Source organism: Marmota marmota, unplaced genomic scaffold, assembly GCF_001458135.2.
Source record: "Marmota marmota marmota unplaced genomic scaffold, marMar, whole genome shotgun sequence".
NCBI classification, from domain to species: Eukaryota; Metazoa; Chordata; class Mammalia; order Rodentia; family Sciuridae; genus Marmota; species Marmota marmota.
Window position 1 is genome coordinate 43,165,881 of NW_026000005.1, and position 7,745 is coordinate 43,173,625.

Below are 7,745 nucleotides of genomic sequence, written 5' to 3' on the forward strand. Positions count from 1 at the left end.
AAAAAAAAAAAAAAAGAGATCCCAGTTTTCCCATCTGTCTGATGGCATAAGCTACAAATGTAACAGTACATAAGGAAGAGAACCCTGAGCACAGTGCTCAAAATACACTAAGATCAGTGTAACAGAAGGAACGTTTCCTCGGCCAGCACCCTTATCCATGGATCCCATAGAGTCTATCTCACATGCATGGTGAAGGCCTCTCAGTTCTTCTGCATTTAAAAAACTTCAGGGGACAAAAGAGAGACAAATATTGAAAAAGCTGGAGTTAATGGTCCAGGTGTGCCTGCCTCTCCCTGCACTATACCAGACAGGCAAAACTTCACCTCGTTTATTCCCAAATGTACCCCAGAACTCTGATCGCCACCGTCTTTGTCAGGCCAGTAATCTGCATGCTTGCTGTCATCCAGAAAATCACAAACGGGTGGCTGGCTCAGATGTCTAGACTACTGATGTCTCTCTGGACAGGAGTTGAAAGATGGGAAGTGGCAGTTGCTGTGAGATGTCTGTGCTACTAAGCGAGGTGAGGGAAGCTTCTGGGCGGGGCAGGAGGGGCGCTGCAGCAAGCAGCTCTGGGTGTCCTTCTCCTTCAGGCAGGGCAGGCTGCCAAGGCTGGCGGTCTGTGCTCAAGGCAGACACCGCGTGCAGGCAGCCTGCAAAGCACAGCTCGTGGAGCCTGTCTGGCACGGTTTGGCCCACAGTGGTCAGCTCTTCTTTTCACACACAAAAACTTTCGCCTCCGGCGATTGGCTGGGCAAAACGTGCAGGGTCAATAATCATAATGCAAAATCAACAGACCTGCTCAGCAGGGTGTTAACCAGCTGTGAACGGTGCCAACTTCCCCTCCTATGAACCAGGCTGTGGGGGAGGAGGGCTTGGGGAGAGAGCGGGGAGGCCATCTCTGCTTCATGAGCCTTCACAGAATGGGGCATACCATGTTTGGAGAGTAGAGAGAGAGAAAAAAAAAACAACAGCCAAGACTATTTGGAAGTCATTTTCTGGATTATCAATGAAAAATAGAAATATATTTGCTTAATTAGATATTGTGATAGTTTTAAGAGTGAAAAAGATAATTTTTTTACTGAATGCAAGTGCTAGGGCAGGTACAAAATTGTGAGAGTTCCTACTTGTGGCCCAGTGAAAGTTAAAAGCTATCAACTCATGAGCATTTAAGGAGCTACCGTGAGTTGATAAATTAGTGCCCACAGTAACAGGCATTAGTAAATATTCTATGTACCTCTACTCTTCCAGCACTTTACCTGTGCTAACCAATCAGATCCCATTTTACAGATATATTACAGCAATTGTCTGAAGTCATACAAGTGATTTGGCTGAGCAAGGATTTAGACCTAGGAACTCTGTCTCACAAGCTGGAGCCATTCACCCCTGCCCAGTGGGCAGGTGAGGCCTTGGCACCATGAGTTGAGATAAAGAGTTCCAGAAATCACTGTTCAGCACCCATGGAAGTACTTTCTGACTTTGTATTATACATTAAATTTGGCATCTGACATTTATAATCCTCAAGTACCATTGGGATCTTTGACCAATATTTTCTTCCATGAATAAAACAAATTATGGTGTCTGTGCTCATGTACAAATTAAATTTGTTTAATTAATGAATCTACTCAGTGTACTCTAAAAATACTTGTAACAGATACTAGTTAAATCATTGCATAGCAAAAATAATTTTCAGTCTTTTACCCTTACTGTAAAAGTCGGGGCCAGTTCTCTGGCACTTGACAAACTTGAGGAGGAAATGTCTAGGAGGAGAGTGGCTGGTTCAAACTGACCAAAGAAAAGATCAAGCAGTGTCACCCATGTCCTCTGGTATTAGATCTCAGAGTGATGGGAGGGAGGGGGGTGTGCCCTGCTGCGTTGACAGAGACCTTACTGATGCATGGAGATCTGTAGGCAGCTATTGACAGAATCTCAAACCCACACAAAAAATGTTGCAAGAAAGATCTTATCACTTTTACAAATGAGGCAACTTGGAAGGATTAAGAAATCTGTCCCAAATTCCAGATAGTCTCTGGCAAAGCTGAGAGCAGATCCTGCAGGCATGATCCATACCCCATACCTACAGAACAGGTCCATACGTATGTGACCTATGATTTCTGAAATTCTAGACTCTTTTGGATTCTCTGCCGTGAGTTCATTTTGCATTCTAAGTGAGGCTACAAAAAACCGAAGGCAACTATTAAAAAGAATGATTTCCACAAGGTGAACTATTTAATATTTAAAAGTGCTAAAATATCAACGTAATCTTGAATCAAGGGATTTCAAGGGGAAAAAAGCCACAGTATCACTTTCTGAAGCTTTCTGCTCATGACAAATGATTTCTTACTCCTAAAAGGTGTGATATAAGGAAGCTAAGAGGTACTTTATGGTTGGAAAAAGAAAAATCATTAACATGTTGCTTAAGAAATATCTAGCAGTTATGTTTCCTTAATAGCCTTAGGCCATACTTGTTTTTAAGTGATTTAGCATTGGAATACTAATTAATGGGTTATATCCCATTAAAGTAATCATGATGTTTCAAAAACAGCTCCAAAAATTGGATCAAAGTCACCAAGAATGAAAATATGGCTCCTGTATCATTTGGCCAAATAATCTATTTGAATTATTGAAACACATCTACAAGTTTTAAATTTTATGTAAGGAAAAACAGCATGATGAAGAGAATTAACTGGGGTCTTAGGCCACTGTCCTCCCCATCCAAAGTCATTGAATCATCCAAATGATTTCACTAGGCCCCGTGCCAGGTTCTGCACACCACGCAGGCCTGGTTCCTCTCTAGACCAGCAGCTGAACAACAGTCAGCCAGCTGCCCTGATGATAATTTTGAGTTCATTCAATCAGGTGGAGGATCTACATGTCAGCAAAATTGTCACATACTCTGAAGTCCTTGTCAGCCCCATTGTGCAGATGTATAGGCAGTCCATGCTTTGCCAATTTAACTGAGAATTAAAGCCAGGGTGATTTTGGAGCAATTCTATTAACCTGGACATAGAAAGACAGCTGTAGACCTGGCTTTGGAATCTCATCAAGAGGCCAGGCCATATGCCCATGGGTGGTAGGGTGATGCGTAGGAACAGAATATAACAGATCTTCTCACAGTGACTCTCCCTCTCCATTTGATTGACAGCTGCATGGACCACAACTTTCCATACCTTCTATGCTACAGGCTCAGTGAGTCCTCAGGCTTTTTCCCAGCTCACTGGCTCATGCATGTACCACACACAGGTCTTACGATTGCCAAGGGTTAGTTCTTCCCACTTTCCATTTGATTTGGCACTAGTCATTTATAAGCATCAAGTATCATTGGGATCTTCAACTAATATTTTGTTAAATGCAAAATGAAAGAGAGAGAGAGAGATGGAGAGGCTGGGATATGTCAACAATTGGTGAACCTAAATGAGAGGGTATAAAAGTATTTTTGGTACTATTTCCCAACTCTTTTAAGGGTTTAAATCATTTCCAAAAGATGTTTTTAATATAAGCAACCAATGCATAATTACCCTTATTTTGACTTCAACATGTATTAAAATAAACGAACTTCTAGTTTCATTCTTCACCATTTTGAACATAATTGTTCATAATTCATATGTATAGAAAGAATTTTAGTCATGACAATAAGTCAGCTTTCTCGCCACTGCGACTAAAAGACCCATCTAGAACAATTATAGAGAAGGAAAGTTTATTTAGGGGTTCATAGTTTCAAAGGTCTCAATCCATAGATGGCAGACTCTATTCCTCAAGGCTCAAGGTGAGGCTGAACATCATGTCAGAAGAGTATGGCAGAGGGAAGCACCTCACAGGAAGATCAGGCAGCAGAGAGAGATCTCCACTTGTCAGATACAAATACATACCCCAAAGCCACACCCCTAAAGCCCCGCCTCCTTGAGACACATCCTACCTGCCTTAAATTACCACTCAGTTAATCCCATCACGCGATTGATTCACTGATTGGGTTAAGGGTCCATGATCCGATCATTTCTTCTCTGAATGTTCTTGCATTGTCTCACACATGAGCTTTTGGGGGACACAACACTTCCAAACCATAACAGCAACCCAATACAGCCATGAGATTCATATGTTTTAAAATCCTAAGTCCGAATTAAAGGTAAATAAATTAGTAACTGTGCACCCACTCACTGACCCATCTGCTCAGTCCTAAGCCTTGGTTCAGGACATACTCTATGGCGGGGACACTGATGTGAACAAGATTGTATAACTCCTTCTCTCCTGGGACATACAGTCTTCAGGAAAAGTACCCATTAAACATATAACCACAAATGATCTAATTAATGGGTTATATCAAAGTCAACAAGCATGATAAGAAAGGGGGCCATGTCTATTATGTAGATCAGCAAACACTGATTTACTCAAGTCAAAACTGGAAGACTTCCAGTGGTGAGTGGTGAAAGATGAACATGACTTACTCCAAGAAATAAAATGAAGCCTGTCCCATGGCCCCCACAAAACTTTTCAAGAGTTAGAATGTTGCCAATCTGCCTCTCCTTCCTCTGGCCCTGGGAAGCTCAGCACCAGGCTAGATGGCATCTGGGAGGGAGAAAAATCAGAGATGCTCATGGTCCATTTGAAACAGTGGCCAGCCCTCCATGTATACTTTATCACAACATCCCTGCCCAGTTGAGCTTCCTTGCCAAAGTCTGCAGTGCCCTTGGGTGCAGCACTCAAGGTCCTTGCTGAGGCTCTGCACACTGGTCCATCCCCTCCTGGAACCAGGGGTCCAAGAGCACTGACCCAGAAGCAAAAGCCCAGAGAGTCAAGTCTTCAAGCAACTTCAGTTTGATCCCAGAGACAAAAGCATCCCCCAGGCAAGGGGGCTCTCAAGTCTGACTACTTTCCTGGAATGACAGAACAAACAGATCTTTTTTGCGTGAATATTTCACAATGAATTCCACTATTATGTATAGTTATAATATATTTAAAAATCAGATGTTTGAATTATGTATAATTATAATATATTTAAAAATCAAATGTTTGACAGTCCTTCACCCCAACCCAGTTTCTGATTCAGCGAGTCGGAGCGGGGCTGAGAACTTGCATTCCAGACAAATTTCCAGGTGATGCTGATCTTGTAGATCTGGGAATCCAAGCTTAGCAAACAGCTGGCTTAAATGCTTAAATATGTGACTGACACGAACACAGACATTTAAAAATCCAGTTAGGCAAGGTTGAGCTAGTCAACATATTAGATTTAAAGACCCCAAAATATCTGGAAGGAAAATTGGAACTATTTGGTCTCCTAAAAATTCCAAATACCTTTAGAAACCCTTTAAGAGACTAGACTTTCCTTCTCAATTACTTCCTTTCCTCTCATATAAATTACAATGGCAGTTTGGTGCATGGGTGCATATCTACTTCCCAGCTACTCAGGAGGCTGAGGCAGGAAGATCCCAAGTTCAAATCCAGTCTAGGCACCTTAGACCCTCTCTCAAAATAAAAAAATAAAAAAGGCTGGAGATGTAGCTCAGTGGTAGAGCACACTGGGTTCAATCCCCAGTACTAGGCAGGAAGGAAGGAAGAAAGGGGGGAGGGGGGAGGGGAGAGGGAGAGAGAAAGGAAGGAAGAAAGAGAAAGACACAAAGGGTGGGGAAGAAAGGGAACAGAAGGGAAGGGAAGAAATAAAAAACAAAAATATCACAATATATAATAAATGTAGTGAGGATCAATGATGATTGTGTGAAAATAACTATGAACTCTCATCTGTGGATAGTAGAACAGCCTCCTGTTCCCAGCTAAGGAATTATATTAAAATATTTTTTTTTCTTTTTGGCAGTGCTAGGGATTGCACCCAGAGCCTTAGGTACCACCATTGAGCCCCAGACCTAACCCTGGCGTTGTTCTTGTTGCACAAACAGAATTCCCAGCTTCACTTTGAGTTGAGTTTTGTGCATGGTGAGAGATAGGGGTTTAATTTCATTTTGTTGCATATGGATTTCCAGTTTTCCCAGCACCATTTGTTGAAGAGGCTATCTTTTTTCCAATGTATGTTTTTGGCACCTTTGTCAAATATAAGATAACTGTAATTATGTGGGTTAGTCTCTGTGTCCTCTATTCTGTACCATTGGTCTACCAGTCTGTTTCGATGCCAATGCCATGCTGTTTTTGTTACTATTGCTCTAAGTCTGGTATAGTGATGCCACCTACTTCACTCTTATTGCTAAGAATTGCTTTAGCTATTCTGGGTCTCTTATTTTTCCAGATGAATTTCATGACTGCTTTTTCTATTTCTATGAGGAATGCCATTGGGATTTTGATCGGAATTGCATTAAACTTGTATAGTGCTTTTGGTAATACAGTCATTTTGATAATATTAATTTTGCCTATTCAAGAGGAAGGTAGATATTTCCATCTTCTAAGGTCTTCTAAGGTCACTATGTAGATCTTTTACCTCTTTTGTTGTTTCCCAATGTTTTTTTTTTTTTAGGCTATTTATTTAAAATGGAATAGTTTTCCTCATTTCCCTTTCTGAGGATTTGTCACTGATATATAGAAATGCCTTTGATTTATGGGTGTCTCACTTCAGTCAGAATGGCAGCTATTATGCATACAAACAATAATAAGTGTTAGTGAGGATGTGGGGGAAAAGGTACACTCATACACTGCTGGTGAGACTGCAAATTAGTGCAGCCAATATGGAAAGCAGTATGGAGATTTCTTGGAAAAATTGGGAATGGAACACCATTTGACCCAGTTATCCCTCTCCTCAATCTATACCCAAAAGACTTAAAAACAGCATAGTACAGGGACACAGCCACATCAATGTTTATAGCATCACAATTCACAATAGCTAGACTGTGGAACCAACCTAGATGCCCTTCAATAGATGAATGGATTAAAAAAATGTGGCACATACACACAATGGAATATAATTCAGCAATAAAAGAGAATAAAATCATGGCATTTGCAGGTAAATGGATGGAGTTGGAGAAGATAATGCTTAGTGAAGTTAGCCAATCCCAAAAAATCAAATGCGGAATGTTTTCTTTGATATAAGGAGACTGATTCATAGTGGGATAGGGAGAGGGAACATGGGAGGAATAGACAAACTCTAGATAGGGCAGAGGGGTGGGAGGGGAAGAGGGGGCATGGGGTTATTAATGCTGGTGGAATGTGATGATCATTATTATCCAAAGTACAGGTATGAAAAACAAATTGGTGTGAATATACTGTGTATACAACCAGAGATTTGAAAAATTGTGCTCTATATGTGTAATAAGAATTGTAATGCATTTTGCTGTCATATATAAATTTTTTAAAAATATGAAAAAAAAGAATTCCCAGCTTCAGAAATATCTCAGGAAATTTCTTTTTAAAATCCCTACAATTAGTTAGCATATCTCCTGGACTTGCCCTGCCTCTACTATCAATTAACATTTAATATTACCTTAATATAGTTAATATTAAACAGAAGCAAAAACAAGGGAAAAGGGTTAATTCATAACCATAGAATATATCGTGTGTGTCAAAACACATATTCAACACACTTTTATGACTATTTTTCTCTTCATTTCTCTGCTGGCAGATTAAAAAAAAAAACAAAAAAGCTTGACCTTCATTAGAGTTAATGTGTGCATGAGTAATGAAGGCTGGATTGTAAATGTGTCAAAGGAACTAGTAAGAGTTCCCCAGCTCACTACTGAATTGTTGTTGTTTCTTTATATATATATATATATATATATATATATATATATATATATATATATATATATATATAT

General features: G+C 40.2%; 1 protein-coding gene across 6 annotated transcripts in view; it reads left to right on the forward strand.

Moving 5' to 3' along the window:
- Positions 1-7,745, forward strand: part of Col4a3 (collagen type IV alpha 3 chain) — a 135,255-nt gene that overhangs the window by 60,909 nt on the left and 66,601 nt on the right. The gene's annotated exons all lie outside the window — the stretch shown is intronic.